The following is a 21,922-nucleotide window of genomic DNA, read 5'->3' as shown; positions in this document are numbered from 1 at the left end:
AATTTTTTATTTCAGTTGCATCTCTTCTTGCTTACGTTTTATATCTCGTATCTCTTTGCTCAGTGTTTCCTGTAAATTACCCATCTGTGTCTCCAGTTTATTTCTCATTACTTACGTCATCTTCAGCATCAACAGTCTACAGATTTTTTTCCTGGAGACTGAGAATATCCTTGTCACCTAGCTGTTTTCCTGGATGTTTTTCTTTCACCATTATCTGAGTTATAGTTCTCTGTCTTTTCATTTTTATAGGTTTTTGGTGTGGTGACCCTTTTGCAAATATTAGAGTTGTAGCCTCTATTACTTTTGGTGTCTTTCCCCCCCTTGTGGCTGAAGGTGGTATAGGGCCTTGCTGTAGTCTTCTTGATGTCCAGATTGGTGCCTACCCAATGGTAGGTGGGGCTTATTCCTATCCCTCTGGTGGGTGGGGCTTATTATCTGTGAGAGATTAGAGGTGGATGTATGCCTGGGGAGTCTTTGGGTAGCCTGATTATTGATTGGTATGGCTGTGATCCCACCTGGATTGCTGTTTGGCCTGGGGCTTCTCAGGGCTGTTGTATGGGGGTGAAATTTTCCCAAAATGGTCACCTCCAGAGGAAAGCATACTGATGAATATTCCCAGGAGATTTTCTTCCAATGCCCTTCCCCCAGAACAATCAATATTGACCCCCTGTTTTCCCATGGAAATCCTCCAAGAACTTCAGTCAGGCCTGACCCAGATTCCTATGGAGACTTTGCCATGCCCTGGGTGCCAGTGTATGTGAAAGTCTGTGTGCACACTTCAAGAATGCTCTCTCCATTTCCCCCAGTCCTGTGGAGCTTCAGCACACAAGCCCCACTAGCCTTCAATGCCAGATGCTCTGGGGGCTCTTTCTCAAATTTGCCAGATTGCCAGGCATGGATATTTGATGTGGGACTCAGGATTCTCAATCCTGAAGGTGAGTCTGTATGATAGTTACTTTCCAGTCTGTGGGGCTTCCCACCCAGGAGGCATGGGGTTGCTTATATAATGTAATCGCCCATCCTACCTCTTGATGTGGCCTCCTATTTATGTTCTGGAGTAGGATATCTTTTTGAAAGTTTCAAGTCCATTTGGTTTAAAGTTGCTCAGCATTGTGTTGTAATTTTGTCCTTTTTATAAGAGAAGTTGAACTCCAGTCTTTCTATTCCAATACTTTTCAATACTATTGCATTTTGTATGAGTTATACCTTCTTATACCTTAATTTCCTGAAAAGTTAAAAAGATAAGAATTTTCAAATATGGTATGTTCATTTTCTTTAGGCTAGAATTCCTTACAGTTGAGTTAGTATCAAGGATTGTGGAATATTTTTTTATAAACATTCATCAAAGTAGCAAAGATTAAATTTAATGATAATCCATAGTATACATCTATATATGTAAATCAGATAGCAAGTAACTTTTTTGGTTTCTTTATCCTTTTGTCTATCATTTTCTGTTGTTGTAGAATGTAAATATTAATTAAGTAATGTTTGAGAATGTTTGTATTAATGCAGTTGCTAGTTATGTATTGTATCTGATTGTTTCCTCAAACCTAAATATATTGCTAAGTTTTTGGCTTGTTTCTTCATTCCTAAACTTATATTGGCCTGTGACAATAATCCAGTGGAGGAGCATCCAGTGAACATGAACCCCATTTCCAAATTCATGATTACAATGTAGGATGTGTTTATAATTGGGTCTTTCTGTTTGAGGAGAGCTTACTTATTCCTGCTTAAATTTAGATTGTTAAATTGTGTGATCTCTTGCTTCACAAACAGCAAGAACTGATTTTCAGATAAGACAAAGCTAAATGTATATATAAGTAATTCATTCTGACAAGCATTTTTATGTGTCTACTGTGTTTATGGAAATTTTTAGAAATGAAAAAAATAAGACAAAAATATTTTTCCTTTGTTGATCTTATATATTAATGGGAGAGCATACAAATAAACATAATATGTAAGTAAATGTCATGGCATTTAAGTGCTATAAAAAGCATCATTGTGAAGAAATAAAGAATGAGGGGGATAGGTTGAAATTTTAAATAGTATTGTGAGGATATGTTGTAGGCCCCAAGGTACAGAGCCATGAGGATATTTGCAGGAAAACTATTCCAGGGCCAAAAAACAGCAACTGCAAAACTCTGAGATGTGACATTGTCAGTTATGTTCCAGGAACAAAAAGGAGAGGGGTTGATGGGAGGTGGTGAGAGAAGAGTAGTGTGAATCATTTCAGTGCCTCAAGGGAACTATGTTCCCTAGTATTTACAATTTGCATCTTACTATGAATTATGTGTGTATCCCTTGGAAGCTCTTTAGCACAAGAGTGACATGATTCAGTTTTACAAAGGATCAGCGTGATGGCATGTAGAGAAGAGGGCTTGTTGGAAGCAGAAAGACCATCTTGGAGTTCCAGAAACTGTGCTATTAAGAGATTGATAGGCTAGGATAATAGCAGAGGAAACAGTATTTGGAGAAGTGTATGTGGTTGAAAGTCTGAAGTAACAAGGTTTCCTGACACGTTGAGAGGAATATGAGAGAAATGATAGGAGTCAAAGGATTCCTGTATTTTGATTTGAACCGATGGAGTTGTCACCAACTACAGTGGTCATGAACTAAATGGTGTCTGCTTGTGATGAGTCTGTAAAGGATAATGGAAAAATAACCACTGTTTTTGAAGACTTTCAAAATGTCAGGCAATGTTCTAAGCACATTAGGTGTTTTAAACACAAAAGACCCAGCACATCTGAAGCCATCCAGAGAAATAAAAATGGAACTGGAGGACTCAGCCTCCTGACTTCAGATTATACTACAAAACTACAGTCATCAAAACCATATGGTACCAGCATAAAGACAGAACTATAGATCAGTTGAACAGGATAGAAAGCCCAGAATTAAACCCACATACCTACAGTCAACTTACTTATGACAAAACAGGCAAGGGCATACAATGGAGAAAAGACAGACCCTTCAATAAGTGCTGCTGGGAACACTGGACTTCTGCTAATGGTTTTAAATTCCATGAGCTATAAATATTTATTTGAGTAAATTCATACATTCCAAATATGTGTAAAGAAGTAGAAATTCTCTCCATCTCTGTCCTTCTACTCCAGTAACTCTACAGATATATATTCATAAAAACTAAAAATTAGTCTTCATACCTTTATGCTTTTTCTACATCCCTTATTTTTCTATTTAATTAATATATTAAAAAACAGCTCTTTGATTTTTCAGCCTGGTTTAAATTGCTACATTTATTGGAGGTCCTGTTGTGCCTCAGTAGTTTACAAATCCAACCTGGAACCATGAGGTTGTGGATTTACTCTCTGGCCTTGCTCATAGTTTTGGGGATCTGTCATTGCTGTGAGCTGTGGAGTAGGTCACAGATGTGGCTCAGATCCCACATTGCTGTGACTGTGGTGTAGGGCAGCAGCTACAGCTTTGATTTGACCCCTAGCCTGGGAACCTCCATATGCCATGGGAGCAGCCCAACAAATGGCAATAAGACAAAAAATAAAATAAAATAAAATAAATAAAAAATAAATTGTTACATTTATGTAATTAATCATAATTAATTTATATCTCTTGGTAGGATTACATTTTTTTCAATTTTTATTTGTTATAAAGCTGGGGAGTTCCCATTTTTGTGCTGGGTGACTAGTATTCATGAGGATGCAGGTTCAATCCCTGGTCTCATTTAGTGGGTCCAGGATTTGCCTTTCCTGTGAGCTGTGGTGTAGGTCACAGGGGAAGCTTGGATCCTGCATTGCTGTGGCTGTGTTGTAGGACTGCAGATGCCACAGCTATAAGTAGACACCTAGCCTGGGAATTCCATATGCTGCAGGTGTGGCCTAAAAAGCAAGAAAAAAAAAGCTGAGATTGACTAAAAGAAATTCTCAGTACTCAATGTACATATATGATCATATTTCTCCAAGTTAGACTCTTTTAAGTGCTGGAGTGTCTAGAATATTGTTAAATTATATATCTTGACACCAGCTACAGGGATAGATGGCAGGAAGAAAGATTTCACCATCTCCACTCTGGGATGGATCATTTCTTAGTTCTCGTTCTCTCTGGTCATAAGCAATTTTTAGTTGTATGGATAAAAATGGGGAAATTTAAAAGGAATAAAGCCAAAGCAATATAATAACTTAGGAAGAGAAGAGTAAAAGTGAAAACAATTTTTAAACATGAAAAAAAATATTTTGGTCACGTCTGTAGCATGCAAATTTTTCTGGGCCAGGGGTTTAACCTGAGTAAAAACAAGAGACACAACAGTGACAACATGCTAAGCCAACAGGGAATGCCTAAGGAAAAGTATTTGAAAAAGAAAAATGAGGAATTATAAAAATCATCTAGTTGAAAATTAACTAAAATATATCCTCCCCCTCTTCCCCTCTCAAATGTTTGCAAAGACATTCAACAGCTAAAAATTCAGTAATTATTTTCAGTAATATACTTCAATGTGAGGGATTTTGGAGTATAAGTCTTCATAGAGGAAAGAAATTTGTTCAGGAAATGTCTTTGGGAAAAATATTAAAGCAGTATCTGGAAGATGAGCAAGTGACGACTCTTCCTAGGAAAGAAGAGGAATAGTGAGGGAGTGTATCATGGTCTAAGCAGAAGCAGGGCAAATTGACGAGTCCTCAGCCCTGGATGTAAGTGCCCACAGAAACCTTGTCTCACATGTAGCAACATCCAAATGCTTGATTGTTAGTCAAGAACATATAAAAAATAGAATCCTGTAGAAAACACTCCATTGTGTGTTAATCTAAAGGATACTGCCTGGAGTTTCCTCCTGCCCACCTGCTTCCTCAGGCCTTGTCTCATGTCTTTGTTTCTCAGGTTGTAGATATCAGGATTTAGTGCCAAGTTTAGAAGTGTGTAGACAGTTGGTGCCATGTGGTCCGGGACAGTGTTTGAGGACACAGGCTGTAAATAAATATAGAAGATGATTCTATAAAAGAGTATCACCACGGTGACATGATAACCACAAGTGGAGAAAGCTTAGGATTTGCTAGCAGCTGAGAGAATTTTGATAACCACAATGATGATTCATATATAAAATAAAGCAATGCATTGAAAGGGGGTACCCCAAAAAACAGATGTGGACAAACAAGACAATTTCACTAGAGAACTGAAGTCACAGAGAAAGCGATGGATAATGTTAGAGTCATAGAAAGTGAGCTTATTCAGCAGAAGTATAGGTAGGAGTGAATAGAGGTGAGGAAATGAGCAGGAGAAGGCCACCAGCAGGACACAGGCAGTGGCACATGATGGTGACATAGTGGACGGGATCACAGATGGCCACATAGCGGTCAAAGGCCATGACTGCTAGAAGGCAACTGTCAGTGTTTCCCAAGGCATATATAAAGTACATCTGAGTCAGACACCCAGCATAGGAGATGGTCTTATGGGACAAGAAGTTCACCAGCATCCTGGGGACAATGGTCGTTGAGAAGCAAATGTCAATGAAAGACAGGAACCTCGGGAATAAATACATGGGGGTCTGGAGCTGGGGGTCCGAGCGGATGGCCAGGATGATGAGCAGGTTTCCTGTGATGGTGACCAGGTATATGGTGAGGAAGAGGCTAAAGAGTGGCTTCTGGTCCTCGGGCCGAGAGGAGAGTCCCAGGAGGATGAACTCAGAGAGACTGCTGGTTTGGTTGACTCTTTCCATTGACGTGGGTCTAGTTATACACAAGAAGTTTTGTTACTAAACATGCTCCAATTCTACACCCCAAACCATGAGAACCCAGCAAGTCTTCATTTCCTTGATTTAGTCACAAAGAGAAGCTGTGCAGGGAAAGCTTGTCAGCCTCCTGGTGTTTGATGTGGTCCTTCCATCCCAAATCCATGGGCATGATGTGGTATGAAATTTAGAGAGACAGAAGAGGTGTTTTTCCATTAGAAACTATCAGGGGTGGATCTCCTGATTCAAGATTTTTAGTTCCTATTCTTAGAAAAGCTCTGTGTGCTGATAACATAGCATAAAGCAGAGAAATCTTTGCTTTTGTGTAGTTCAGATTGTAGTTTGGGAGCTAGATCATCGACGAACAAATATGGAATCTAATATCAGGTTGGGATATATTTGATAACAAAAGAAAGCAGTATAAGAGGATGGAGGTGACTGGGGATTGGAGATGGAAGTATTTTAGGTAGCAAAGTCATAGGACACTCATTCCTTATCAAAGCAAATTCAATTTTTATATCACTAGGGTTTATCTTTGCATTTTCTTAGACAGAAATCAGCATTGGCCAAAATAACCAGCAGGGAAAATCTAACAGGATTATTGAATCTACTTCAAAGTGTTTCTTTCCTTATCTGGGCACAAAATGAGAGGTTCATCCTCCTTCACTCATGGGATGCTCTCATCCTCAGTCTGAGCATGTCTCCCTTCTTTGGTAAATCTTTTTTCTTTAATTCTCTGTCCTAAATCATATGTGTACTGGATGGGTGTCCATTGGTGACTATTCAAATGATGTTTTAAAAATTCTTCTTTCATATATATATGTGTGTGTGTGTATATACATATATATATGATATATATTATATAGATATATATATACACATCCTGTTTATTTCACATGTGTGTGTATTTATCTATATACACTTTTTTTTTCTGTCACCAGTTATCTAGTGTTTCTTGCCACTCTAAACAATTCTGTAACAACAGATCTTGCATTAGCTAAAGTGCTTTAAATCACTTTTTAGAGACAGCATATTCATCTGTACCTCATGAATTATATTTTACACAGAAATTTTAAATATTTTGAGACATTGGTTATTCATGTATTCTTCAGTACCACACAAATCTATAAAATAAAATACATATATCATGAAATTGTTTAAAAAATTCTTTACAGAAATGTTCTTTCAAACATTTGTAAAGTGCTTTATTTTATTTTTAAGGCCATACCTGTAGCATATGGATGTTCCTAGTCTAGGGGCCGAATTGGAGCTGCACCTGCTGGTCTATGCCATAGCCACAGCAATGTCAGATATAAGACATGTTTGTGACCCACAGAATAGCTCTGTGCAACATCAGATCCTTAAACCACTGAGAAAGTCCAGGAATTGAACCTATATCCTCATGGATACTAGTCATATCCATTTTCGCTGAGCCATGACAAGAACTTCTATTTTCCTCATTTTGATAATTTCCTACATGAATTACCCTTCCATTCCCCTTAACTGATTAGATTTCTTCTTCCATGTTCAGACCTCTCCTTGTAGTTGCATGAGATGACTTATCTTTATATGTTGTAGAGATGGTGGAATTTGAAAATTTGTATATGCATGATTAATTGGCTCAAATCAACAAGAGATAATTGGCCATGCATGGTAAAGGTGTGTCTGGTGTGTGGAGCTGTGGTCGTGCAATGGACACTGCCCTGGACTGAAGATGAAAAGTAGGGGTATGATTTGTCCCGCATCACCTGCTCCCAAGCTGGTTCCTGATGTTTTATGAATAACAAGGGAGATACTATGTCTGTAAAACAGATTATCACACAAAGATCAACATTCAAAGATGAGTCATTTGTGAAAGGGCCTCCTGGGGAAGGTCGAATAGAAAACTCTGGTGGTTTGGTGAATTATTGGGAACCAATGCTCCAGATGGAAGATGTCAGGACCCCCCACGCAGACAAGTAGCAAAAAGGAGGAAGGTTTTGGAGCTGAGATTCAGGAAGAATAGTTCTAAAATCACAGGGTGAGAGGCCAGGAATACTATATGCAGTTTTTCTTTCCTCTTTTTCTGGTTATGCTTCCCTGAAAATATACAGTACAGGTAACCTAGAAGTCCAACCGGATGTTCTTAAAACCAAGTGCCACATGGAAAATTTACTTGGACATTATGACTTCTCAATCCATGAAATGTGTGAAAGTATCAAGGAAAAAAAATAGTAAAGTACCAAATCGAGTTGGGGAGCCCCTGGGTGGCCAGCTCACTGAAGCTCACCTCCATGTCCAGATGTTTTCTTTCCTTGCCAACCTCCCCAGAAGATGATGGGCACCACATCTGCTAATCAGGTTCACATCTACTTCTCAGCCAAAGCCCAGCTTCTCCCTCTGTCTCCCATGAAATCCTGGCCTGATTGGAAGGAGAGAAGCAGGAAAGGAGGGAGGAGCTGATGTCCTCCTCCAAAGGGAGAACACTAATCCCTCCCCTGTCCTTAGACCCCCATTACTTTCCTGCCACCTGGTCCCCAGCAGGCTGCTGCTTCTCCCAGCTCCAGATCTCAGGAGGCAGAGATCCTCTGACTCAGCAGGGAGGATTATCCTGGTTCTGGAAGCCCTGCCAGCTTCTCAGGATTTGGAGGTCTGCTCTAACAGCCTCTTGGGGCACTTGTTAGGCTGAGGGTGTTTTGGTGTGATGACCTCTCAGGGGAGTTTGTCCTGGGATCTCTCCAGGGAGAGAACACAGAATGGGAATCACGGTTAGCACAGCTGACTCCAAGGGGACAACTGGATCCCCAAGGCTTCCTGTTTAGATATTGGGGTGAATCTCAGAGCATCTCAACCACATGGCAACATTTCATGGTCATGCTTCCACTGCCTCAACTGTGAATTGGCAAGTGTGGACCAATAATTATGTGGTTGACTGTTTTCATTTTAGGAGGTTCCATTGTGGATCAAGGTATATTCCAGAATCATGCAGGTCCTAAGTCAATATGGGGAGGCTGCAGTTTTCAGTGGATTCAGGGGGTGTTGCTCAATGGTGTGTACGTGCTTTGCAGTGCCAGGGGATGTTTGTGGATAAGGTTTTTTTCTATGTGGGGTGAGGTTAATGTTAGTTTATGTATGTTTAAAGCACAGAGTTAGGCCAAGGTTATTGTCATATTTAGGAAAGGAGCTTTGGAAAAAAATAATGTATGCTTTTTCAGCATTTAGGCTCAAACAGTGTTTTGAAGTTTAATGTGGAGTAAATGAGTTTCCCATTAGAATGTTGGCCTCCTTCCTAAGTGGTTGTTTTTACCAAGTTATTGAACTTCTATGAGCCTCAGTTTCTTCATCAGCTAAATGAGGAAAGCAACACCTCTTTGAACTAAAATAAAAAAAATTGTTTTGAATTTTATAGAGTTTATTTTATATTATGGTGATTGTCATCCACAACATTATAGGAAATAAATCATATTCTGCTGGTGTTCTCAGAAGAAATCAGTGTCACAAAACACACGTGCACCTGTTTCCTTAGCCTTGAGTTAATTTTTAATATTTAATCTACATATTAAGATGAAATACTATGGAGACAGAAAGTCCTGTGTTTCAGACCTGCCTCCTGCACTTACTCTTCACATGGCATTTGTCTTTCCATTCATTCAATTGACAATTTAAAATCAAATTGTAGGTTTCCATCATGGTGCAGTGGAGGCAAGTCCAACTATGAGCCATGAGGTTGTGGGTTTGATCACTGGCCTCCCTCAGTGAGTTGGTGATCTGGTGTTCCCATGAGCTGTGGTGTGGGTCATGGATGCAGCTGTGGTGTAGGCTGGCAGCTATGGCTCTGATTGCACCCCTAGCCTGGGAAACTCCATGTGCCATGGGTGCAGCCATAAAACAAAAGACAAAAAAATAAAATTTTAAAAAAATTAAATAGAATTAGTTCCCAGCTGTACTGAGACAATCCTCATATAACACTGTTTAAGGTGTATAACCTAATTTTTTTAGAGATGTATTTATTGCAAGATGATAAGCATTATAATGTCATTGAACATATACATTGCTTCATGTAGCTATAACTTTTTTTAGTAGTGACAAATTTTTAAATCTCTTGTAGAAACCTTCAAATATACAACACAATCTTGTTAACCTTAGTCAACATGCAGTAAGGTACAGCCCCCGAACTTATGTACCATATGTCTGAAAGTTTGTACCCTTTGACTACCTTCACCCATCTTTGCCACCCAGAACTCCTCTCTCATGGCAGTCTACTCCATATTCTTTTTATTTTTACTTTTCACATGCACATATAAATGAGAACACAATGTTGTTCTCTGACTTATTTCACTGACATAATGTTCTCAGGGTTCAATATGTTGGTGCAAAGGGCACAATTTCCTTTTTCATGACTAAAGAGTATTCCAGCAGTATTCACATTTTCATTATCCACTCATCCACTGATGAACACTTAGGTTGTTTCCATATCTTTGTTATGATAAAGCTGCAATTAACATAGTGGTGCAGTTATCTGTTTGAATAGTGATTTCATTACCTTATGACATATACACAGAAGTAGGATTACTGGATCATATGGTGCCTCCATATTATTTTCTGTGTTGCCTTTCATTTTCATTTTGTTGATACTATTTTGCTACACAGAAGTTGTTTAGGGGAGTTATTGCTGTGGCTCCATGGGTTACAAACACAAGTAGTATCCATGAGGACTCAGGTTTGATCCCTGGCCTTGCCCAGTGGGTTAAGGATCTGGCATTTCTGTGAGTTGTGGTGTAGGTCACAGATGTGGCTCCAATCCCTAATTGCTGTGACTGGTGTAAGCAGGCAGCTGAAGCTCTGACTTGATTCAACCCCTATCCTGGAAATATACATATGGTTGTTACCCTGAAAAACAAACAAACAAACAAAATAAATAAGAGCTTTTTTTATTTTGTGTTTGTGTGTGTGTGTGTGTGTGTTTGGCTTTTGTTGTTTGTGCTTGGATGTCATATCCATAAAATCATTGCTAAGGTCAATGACAAGGAAGTTTTTCCTTATTTTCTTCTTAGAGTTTTGTGATTTCTGGTTTTACATTTGTCTTAATTTTTGGGAGTAGTGTAAAATAGGGGTCCAGTTTCATTGTTTTGCCTGTGATATTCAGTTTTCCCACTACCATTTTTTCTAGGGCTGCACCCATGGTATATGGAGGTTCCCAGGCTAGAGGTATAATTGGAGCTATAGCCACCACCCTACACCACAGCCACAGAAATGTGGGATCCAAGCAATGTGTGCAACCTACACCACAGCTCATGGCAATGCTGGATCCTTAACCCATTGACCAAGGCCAGGGACCAAACCTCCAACTTCATGGTTCCGAGTCTGATTTTTAAACAACGAGCCACAATGGGAACTCCCTGTATGGGTTTATTTCTGAGTTCTTAAATCTTTTTCATTGGTCTGTGTTTCTCTTTTTTATACAGGTACCACATTATTTTGATTACTATAGCTTTGTGGTATATTTTGGAATCAGGAAGTGTGATGTTTTCAGCTTTGATCTTTCTCAGGATTTCTCTGGCTATTTAAAATCTTATGTGGTTCTATCCATATTTTAGGATTTTGTTCTCTTTCTACAAAAAAATGCCATTGCTATCTTCATAGGGTTTGCATTGAATCTACAGATTCCTTTGGGTAGGGCAGATATTTCAACAACATTAATTCTTCCAATCCATGAAGAGGTACATCTTTCCATTTGTTTGTGTTATCTCCAATTTCTTTCATCAATGTTTTCTAGTTTTCAGTGTATAGATAGATCTTTTATCTTGTTGATTAAATGTATTCCTAAGTAGGTGGTTTATTGTTTTTGATGCTATTGTAAATGGGATTTTTTTCTTTGTTCCTTTTCCTTTCTCGGATAATTCTTTTTTTTTTCTTATGTCTCTTAAGGGCTGCACCTGTGGCATATGGAGTTTCCCAGGCTAGGGGTCTAATCAGAGTTACAGCTGCCAGCCTATTCCACAGCCACAGCAACTCGAGATCCCAGCCATGTCTGTGACCTATACCACAGCTCATGGCAAGGCCAGATCCTTAACCCACTGAGCAAGGCCAGGGATCAAACACAAAAACTTCATGGTTGCTAGTTGGATTTTTTCCCACTGTGCCACAATGGGAACTCCAGATAATTTGTTTTTAGTATATATAAATGCACTTAATTTTTTTTGCATGTGTGTGCCTTCTAGGATGACACCCACTGTATGTGGAGGTTCCCAGGCTAAGAGTCCAAATGGAGCTACAGCTGCCATCCTACACCACAGCCACAGCAATGCCAGACTAAGCAGAGTCTGAAACCTATACCATAACTCAGAGCAACACCAGATCCTTAACCCACTGAGTGAGGCCAGGAATCAAATCTGCATCCTCATGGTTCCTAGTCAGATTTGTTTCTGCTGCACCATGATGGGAACTCCAAAATGCAGTTGATTTTGGTGTGCAACTTTACTGAATTTTTTCATTCTTTGATGAATTCAAAAATTTTTTCTATATATTATGTCCTCTGCCAACAAAAACCATTTCACTTCTTTTTTTTTTTTTTTAGATTTGTACTCCTTTTATTTCTTTTTCTTCCCTAATTGCTTTTGCGGGGACTTCTAGTAATATATTGAGCAGGAGTAAGAAGAATGGTCATCCTTTCATGTTCCTGATCATAGAGGAGACTCTTTCAACCTTTCACCACTGAGTATGATGTTGCCTGTGGGCTTGTCATATATAGATTTTATTATGTTGAGGTTGTAATCATAAAAGGCTATTTTATTTTGTAAATGCTTTTTCTGCACATATTGATCATATGGTTTTTATTTATTCTATTACTGTGGTGTACCATATGTATTGACTTGCACATGGGGAACTATTCTTGTCCAAAGGGATAAACACCACATGATCATGGTGTGTGATCCTTTTAATGTATTGTTGAATTCAGGTTGCTCAAGCATGGTTTTGCTAATTTTGTTTAGTTGTTGTGTGTTATTGTTCACTAAACTTTTTTAAGAGGATTATTCTGAATTTTTGCCAGACTGTTCATAGATCTCCATTCCTTTATGGTCAATTATTGGAGCTTTATTCGTTTCCTTTGGTGATGTCATGTTTCCCTGATTCCTCATGATCCCTGATTCCCTGTGTAAGTATCTATGCACTTGAGTAAGTTTTTTCCCATTTCAGACTTTGCATTTTGTCTTCTGCAGTCATAGCCATTCATCAGTTAACCCCTTTTTGGGATCATGGATAGGCCAGTGGTGGTGTCCTTGGGCAGGTAGGGCTTTGTGTTAAGGTCCCTATTTGGTGAAGCCAAATTCTGTGCTCTAAGTTCAGGATGGTACCACTGGCTGGGCCCTAGGTTGGGTAGGATTTCTGGTTGTGCTCTGTGGATGGGTGGGGCTACTAGCTGGGCTCTGCATTCACCTCTGGGTCAGGGTGCTGGTTGTGATCCCAAGCAGGGTGGTGCCACTGGTTGGCCTCTTCAATTCAGCAGGGCTATGGGCTTGGCCTCATGGTCCCCACTGGCCAGGTCAAGTATAATCAGGCTGTGATCCCTGACTAGATGTTCCCTTTGTCTGGACTCTAAGTTCAAGCAAAGCCACAGGCAGGATTTCATGGTTGTATAAGTTCTCAGGCTGCTTTTTGCAGGTAGTCTAGGAAGATGACTGATTCTCAAAGTAGGGCAGAGCGGCAGAATGGGCTTCATGAGGAGGTAGGCCACTGGCTTACTCTGCTGTTGGGAAAGGTCTCTGACCAGGCTTTTGTGTTGGGAGGGGCTGCTGGCTGTTTCCTGCAGCTGGGCAGGGCTGTGACTGTGGGGCAGGCATGGTTATTGTATAGGCTCCCTTGTTCGGTGGCCACAGGGTCTGCTCTGTGATTGGACTGTGTCATTGGCTGGACTCCCTGTTTGGATGAGGTCACAGTCTGTGTCCAGCAATGGTACAAAGCCATAGGCCAGGCTCTGCTTCAGGGAAGGGCTGAAGGCTGGGTTCCAAGGCTGTCCAGGATCATTGTATTTAACAGTTGGGGAGGACTGCTATTTTGGCTTCCTGCATAAGCATAGCTCTTGCATAAGTTAAACAGCTGCCTCAGTTTTTTGGCCATGTTTCCTGGTCCAGAATGGCTGCAAGTTGTTTTCAGCAGTAGGTGGGGCTTCATATTTGCTTTACACATTGGCTAGAACAGGCTCCAGTTCTGCTAAGGCTCCTTTGGTGGTGACCCTAATCCAGCAAAAGTGCCCATGGTTCTCTCTGATCAGACAGGTTCACCAGCCAGCCACTGCAGATGGGCAGAGTCATTGGTTAGGATCTCTGCTTGGGTGCAGCTGCAAGGAAAAATGTGTGCTACTAAGATCTGAGCACTGGTGGCTTCAAGCCACACTCTCCTTCTCTATATGGTGTGAATATACCATACTTTATAAAATGAATTTATCCATTCTGCCATAGATGACAACTTAGGTTATTTCCAGGTTGCGAGGCTCCGTAAGTTTAACCTCTGATGTCATGAATTTATACCTATATCTTATTGCACAGGTACGTGTGTTTGCCAGGAGTGTATACCTAGGAATGGTATTTATGGAGTATGTGTATCTTTACCTGTACTATTTAATAACAAATTGTTTTCCAAATCGACTGCACTAATTTATATTCCCACTAGTAGCATAATTTTCTGTGGCTCTACATTTTCTCTAAACCTTTATTTTATTTTATTTTATTTTATTTTATTTTATTTTATTTTATTTTATTTTATTTTAATTTTATTTTTGTATTTTTGCCTTTTTTAGGACCACTCACATAGCATATGGAAATTCCCAGGCTAGGGGTCTAATTGGAGCTATAGCCGCTGGCCTATGCAAGAGCCACAGCAATGTGAGATCTGAGCCATGTCTGCAACCTATATCACAGCTTATGGCAACTCCAGATCCCCAGCCCACTGAGCAAGGCCAGGGATTGAACGCACAACCTCATGGTTCCTAGTTGGATTCGTTAACCAATGAGCCATGATGGGAACTCCCATTTTTTCTAAACCTTGATATTTATCCTCTGAATTTTAATTTTTGTTTATCTTCTCTGGATGTACAATGGCTTTACACTATGACCTAACTTGAATATCTCTGATTTTTAATGAAGCTTATCATGTTTCTATATGATTATTAATCATTTGGATTTCTTTCTCTTTTTGTGAGATATTTATTCAATTCTTTTTCATGGTTCCCCCAACTCCCCCAACTGGCTTTATCTGTTTTTTTTTTTTCTTATTGATTTATAGGGATCTTTATGTACTATTAATCTGAGTGTTTTGTTGGTTTTGTGAATCTCAAATATCTTTCACCATTCTGTTACTTGTCTTTTTTTCCTTTTTCTTTTTAAATTTTTTTATGGCCATACCCATGCCTTATGGAAGTTCCCAGAATGGGGATAGAACCTGAGCCATTGCAGTTGGATTCTTAACCCACCAAAACACAGCAGGCACTCCCTGCTGTTCTTTTGAATTTCTTTCCCTTTAACTCAATGAAACAGCCTCTCCAGAAAGTGAAGCCATCAGCCTTCATCACAGTTTTTCTTTTTGCACATCCCTGGGCCATAAGCAGGACCATCAGGCAGAAAGGCCTGGGCTTGGAGAGGCTCCTAGGCCCTCCCTCCCCACTCCCTACCCACACACCCCTTTCCTGAAAGCTCCTCTGGCCTTGGTAGAGGCAGTTGGGCCTGTGAGCAGGCATCATGGTGCCTCTGGAAGACAGCATGTGGAAAATGATCTGTTCCCACTCATACATTCCCTGAATGGCTCTGCAGCTTGAAGGGTGACTATGCTGGCCTGCTTCTGTGATGAGGGCCTACAGCCCATACCCAGAGTGGCCACTAGAAGCCATAGTACCCCATGCACACCCTCTGCCTGCTGGATGTACCAGACCGCGTCTCTTCAGTGTAGGGGTGCTGCATAACTTTCTGACATATCTTGAAGCCTCTTCTCAGCTCTGCATCCTTGTGGTCACTCCATCCGTGGATAGGCTGCCCCAGGCTGCCGTGTCATGGCTGCCTGTCTTTTTTCTTTGATGATGTCTTTTGATAAATATAAGTATTTAATTTCAACATTGTCTAATGTACAATTGTCTTTTATGTTTAGATTTTTCTGTTTCTTTTTTAAGAAATATTTTCCTATCTAAAAGTAGCAAAGATATTCTTCTATATTATTTTCTAAAAACTAATGTCTTTTGGTTTTTCATTTGTAGGTTTGTTATTCATCAGAAGTTACTTTTTGCATACGGTGTACAGTAGGAATCCAATTGTATTTTCCAACTGTCTTAGCTCCATTCCTGAAAAGATGTTCTTCAGATCCTCATTCTTAAGTCAACAGTATAACAATGTTTGGGTATGTTTCTGGGTTCTCTGTCTTATGGAAGTTATCATTTTTATTTAGCCAGTTACCAAAACCACATAGCCTTAATTACCATAGGCCTATAATGTGTCTTAATACATGGTAGACTAGTGACTCTCCAAGTATTGTTTCTAAATTAGTATGTCAAAATCACTTGAAGTTCCATAAGAGATGAAAATTCTTGGATCTCATGCAGACTGACTCAAGGGACATAGTCATAAGTCCATGGCCATGCCCACTCTTGGAGAAAAGTGTTGTGATCAAGATATTCCCTTCCAGGAGTTCCCATCATGGCTCAGCAGGAATGAATCTGACTATTATCCAGGAGAAGGCAGGTTCAATCCCTGGCCTTGCCCAATGGGTTAAGGATCCAGCATTGCCATGATCTCTGGTGTAGGTCTCAGAGGCGGCTTGGATCCTGTGTTGCTGTGAATGTGACATAGGCCAGTGGCTACGTCTCCAATCCAAACCCTAGCTTGCAAATCTCCATAAGCCACAAATGTGGCCCTAAAAAAAATGAAAATTTTTCTCTTCCAAAGCCAAAGTGCTGATAGTGATTAAAGGACAACTCTACATTGAGTAGAGATGTGATTTCTTCATGCATGGAATGTTTCCCCCCTACCTATTTCCTCTCCTAAATGAGAATTAGGACAGTCAGTGGAAGATCCCTTTGGTGATCTGACCTAATTTATATCAGCCCTTTCCTGTCATGGCATGATGCTATTTCTCTTTAAACAAAACAAAACAAACTACAGAACAATAGATTATATTTCACATTTCTTAATGATTAGTAGTTTTAATTATACAACAAATATCCATCCTCTTTTATCAAATTCAGATGTTGCAGATAAAAACTAAAAGGCAAACATTATCTCCTTCTTCCCTATTCCCACTGTTCTTTCATAGACTAAACCATTTTAAAGGGTAAGTTTTCTTTCCGGTACATGATTTCGCCAAACACATGCAATGAACTTATATATGTTCATCATATGCACATACACATTCACTTATATCTGTATTTTCACTCAAATATGTTTACTGTTAAACATTTTTCTCTTTTTTATAATGGCTTTTTAGGTCAGTGATAGAGATATACCTCATTATTTGTAACTATTACTTGAGATTTCATTCATTGGAAAAATCAAAGCACTATTTATCTATTTCCCTTGATGTGCATGTAGATTATTTCTAATTTTTCTATTATAAACAATGCTGCAATCAGTGAGTGTCTGTACATATACAGTTTAATGCACAATACAGTATTATTAAAGGCATGAGTCCAAGAACTACAAATAATAGGTCATAAGGAGTGACCAGAAATTTTCAAACCTGCACCTTCTCGTATAAAGGTGAAGTTAGTTTTCTTGAGGGGGGTGCTGATTAAAATGCAGATTCCAAGGCCCCACCTGCTACCTATTGAATAACAGTTCTGAGAATAATATAAGAGAATAGTAAAGGATAAAATTCTAAGATAAAAATAAAGTTTAAAATCTTGGAGTAAATAATAGCAAAGAATGAAAACAAAAGTGAACAGGATAAAAGTCACTGTCTGGATGACTGTTTACTTCCCAGGACAGTCCAATATGCCTCTGTGTCTGGAAGCTCCTAGTTATGCCTGTCTTCAATACACACCTATGAGTTTTAACACTTTTCAAGTCATTGAGAATCATTCTGAATACATACATTAAATCTTCCCCTGGGAAGCAGAGGAATTTCTGAATGGTAGTGATGGTGAGACTAGGGGAATCGAAGATAAGAGAAGGGACAAGAGGAGCCAGTTCCTATGAGGTACAAACACCAGATGACCAGGGTAGAGACCCAGAGGCAACCTGGCCCTGTGCACACTGGCCTGATCATAAGGGCAGCTGAAATGGTAGGTCATTTGGCTAAGCAGGGCTAAGAGTTGGGCTTTTGTTCACTGTGAATCCCAGAACATTCTTCAGTCAAAAGTATGGAAGAATGAAGAGGCATGATCTCTGCACAACTGTTGGACCAGACACATTCCTTGTTTGGTGGAAGTTTCCCTTTTATAAAAGTCTCAGTTTTGTTGTCAGTGTCTCTGTGATTCCTCCTCTCTTCCTATATCACTGTAAGGACTTTTGAAAAACTAGTTCATTACAGAAAGTTTATTAAGATTAGAATGATACTAAAAGAATACAAAGTCATTGAATGTATATAAATTAGTTCTGGGAAATTTTGTGGAAAATAAAGATTTCAATAGTACCTAGGGAGTACCCATTGTGGCTCAGTGGTAATGATCCCAACTAGTAACTATGAGGATGTGGGTTTGATTCCTGGCTTCTCTCAGTGTGTTAGGGATCTGGTGTTGCCAGGAACTATGGTATAGTTTTCAGACATGGCTCGGATCCATTGTTGCTGTGGCTGTGGTGTAGGCCAGAAGCTGCAGATCTGATTTGACCTCTAGCGTGGAAACTTCCATACAACACATATGTGGCCCTAAAAAGCAAACCAAAAAAGAACAACATAATGCCATTTGCAGCAACATGGATGGAACTGGAGACTCTCATCCTGAGTGAAGTAAGTCAGAAAGAGAAAGACAAATACCATACGATATCACATATCGGGAATGTAATATATAGCACAAATCAACCTTTCCACAGAAAATAATATCATGGACTTGGAGAATAGACTGTGGTTGCCAAGGGGAGGGAGTTGCATGGATTTGGAGCTTGGGGTTAATAGATGCAAACTATTGCCTTTGGAATGGATTAGCAATGAGATCCTACTGGTTAGCACTGGGAACTCTGTCTAGTCACATATGATGGAGTGTGGTAATGTGAGAAAATGGAATGTATACATGTGTTCATAACTGGGTCACTATAATGTACAGTAGAAAAAAATGGTATTGGGGAAATAACAATTTTAAAAAAGCAAACAAAAACCAAAACTAAACCAAAACTAAACAAATACCAGTACTTAGAGTGAATGAAAAAGATGTGGTTTCCTGGAGAAGAGAAAGATGGGAAGAATGGCATATATATATGCAAATTGGAAGCCAAAATTTTGGTAGACTTTGAACTGATTACTGAATCATAATAAAGTCTCAATGGTCAGAGTTCTGGTCTTGGCTCCACGGTTAATGAACCCGACTAGTATCCATGAAGATGCGGGTTCGATGCCCACCTCACTTAGTGGGTTAAGGATCTGGCATTGCCAGTGAGATGTGGTGTAGGTCGCAGAGGAAGCTCAGATCCAGCATTGACGTGCCTGTGGTATAGGCTGGCAGATACAGCTCTGATTTGACCCATAACCAGGGAACCTCCATATGTCGTGGATGCAGCTCCAAAAAGAAAAAAAGTCTCAGTGGCCAATAGTTGCATGTGTAAAGATGTGGACACAACTCAAGATTCACTACACATGTATGTCATATACCTGCTGATTTGCAAGAGTTTATTGTGTGTATCAGGATCTAGTAGAAACAGAGTCTGGAAGAGTTGAAATGCTTAGGAACATGCCTGCAGAGATTCTGACTAGGATTTCCTCTTGCTCATCAGCTTCCCCAGGCCCCTCTTCATGTCTTTGTTTCTCAGACTGTAGATGAAAGGGTTTAGCATGGAGGACAGAACTGTGTAGACAGTTGTTGCCATGTGGTCATCAACAGTGTAGCTGAACAAAGGCTTTAAATAGATGTAAAAGATGCTTCCATAAAATAGGATCACCACGGTAAAATGGGAACCACGGGTGGAGAAGGCTTTGCATTTGCCAGCAGCTGAGAGAATCCTGAGAACGGTGATAAGGATTCATATATAAGAGAAAGCAATGCATAGGAAGGGGGTCACCAAAACCACCAGTCCTTCTGTCTTTATTGTGACATCATTGACAAATGTGTGTGGAGGAGCAGGACCATTTCAGCAGAGGGTTGATGTCACAGAGGAAGTGGTGGATGACATTGGAGTCACAGAAAGTGAGACGATTCAGCAGAAGTGTGTGTAGCAGTGAGTGGAGGGTAGAAAAGGAGTAAGAGGAGGCCACCAAGAGGACGCAGACATGGCAGCTCATGGTGGTGACATAGTGCAAGGGGTCACATATGGCCACATAATGGTCAAAGGCCATTACTGCCAAAACGCAGCTGTCAGTGTTGCCCAAAGCATACACAAAATACATCTGAGTCAGACACCCAGGATAGGAGATGGTCTTCTTCTTTGATAGGATTTTCACCAGCATCCTGGTGACAATGGTTGTTGAGAAGCAAATGTCAATGAAAGACAGGAAACTCAGGAAGAAATTCATGGGGGTCTGGAGCTGGGGGTCTGAGCGGATGGCCAGGATGATGAGCAGATTCCCTGTGATGGTGACCAGGTGCATGCTGAGGAAGAGGATAAAGAGTGGCTTCTTGTCCTCTGGCCAGGAGGAGAGTCCCAGGAGGATGAACTCAGAGACATTGCTGGTTTGGTTGACTCTCTTCATGGTCACGGAGCCAGGAAAAATAGAGAAGGTCCTATGATTTATCACACATCTTTCTTTCATACCTGCAACCACATACAAGCCAACAAGATTTACTTTCCACCCATATGATCATGATTTGCTAACACAAAGGCAACTATGAGCTTCGTGGTCCTTGAGGCTGCTCTTTCTTCCCCACCTCAAAGATTTCCCAAGCTTCTTGTATGGATAGTATGAATTTAGGAGGAAGAATTTTTGTTTAGGATCAGAATTGAAACTTTCTGATTCCATTTAGTATTAAATCTTAGAAATGATTGTTTATTGAGCACCAACTATGTGAAAAATATTCTTCTGGGAGTGGGGATACAATTGAATATGACATACAAAGGCCAATTTGTGAATACTGTGTTCTAATGGAGAAGTGAATCAATCTATCTATCTATCTATCTATCTATCTATCTTACCTCTGAAATTTCTTGGCAAAAAAAGGTTTGATAAAATAATCAGCAAGGGAAATTGGCACAAAATTGTAAATATACCATATTTTAATACAGAAATAAAATAGCACAACTAAAAACGATGTCAAAGGAATAAGGAACCTAGGTTAGCAAAGTTTTCCTGGGCTTGTTTTATTTTTAGAGCCATTTATTTGAAAGCTCATATTCCTTAGCAAACATCAAATTATACTATCGGTCCATACAAATATTTATTTTTATTTTTTTTGTCTTTTTTGTCTTTTCTAGGGCTGCACCCATGGCATATGGAGGTTCCCACACTAGGGGTCAAATCAGAGCTGTATCTGCTGGCCTACACCACAGCCACAGCAATGCCAAATCTTTATTTTTAAAGTTTCTTTTTACTCATTTTACCTCTAATTCTTAAAATCATGTTCCTGCTAAGACTTTGCAACCATAAACATCCTCATGCTCACACAGTGTTTTATTTTTAATTTATTTTTTTTATTTTTTGGTCTTTTTAGGGTCACACCCATAGCATATGGAGATTACCAGGCTAGGGGTCAAGTGAGACTTGAATGTTAGGCTGAACTCTGATATGCAGTGTCCATGCCAGTTTTTGAACTAAATCAAATTCAAAAACAGAATTTTGAGGGTGAAATAAGTACCTGACTGAGGTGGATGGTCTGGTGTGTAGCTGGATTACTGATGTTCACTTTCCACATCCAGATACCTTCTCTTCTTTCCCAGTCAAAAAAAGTCTGTTCTCCATCCTGTACCAAGTTGGTTAAGTTCACATATAAAAGATGATCCTTTTGACCTTCTAGCCAGTGGTTTTGATGATAATTGAGAGTAAGGAGGAAAGCACAGATTGGTATAGACTCTAAAGGGGTGAAGCACTTTCTCCACACTGTCCCACATCCCTGTCTCTTTCTCAACCTCTGCCTCTCAGCATATTTCTGATTTGCTATTCCTCCCATTGAAAAGGCAGAGATTCCCAGACTCA

General features: G+C 39.8%; 2 pseudogenes; both read right to left on the bottom strand.

Annotated features, from left to right (window-relative positions):
- Positions 1-4,710: 4,710 nt before the first annotated feature.
- LOC110258946 lies at positions 4,711-5,773 on the bottom strand (annotated as a pseudogene).
- A 13,775-nt stretch (positions 5,774-19,548) lies between these two features.
- On the bottom strand, positions 19,549-20,485 carry LOC110258966 (annotated as a pseudogene).
- Between the last annotated feature and the right edge of the window lie 1,437 nt (positions 20,486-21,922).

Source organism: Sus scrofa, unplaced genomic scaffold (assembly GCF_000003025.6).
Source record: "Sus scrofa isolate TJ Tabasco breed Duroc unplaced genomic scaffold, Sscrofa11.1 Contig59, whole genome shotgun sequence".
In the NCBI taxonomy this organism is placed as follows: domain Eukaryota; kingdom Metazoa; phylum Chordata; class Mammalia; order Artiodactyla; family Suidae; genus Sus; species Sus scrofa.
This window is presented reverse-complemented; position numbering and strand designations above follow the sequence as displayed.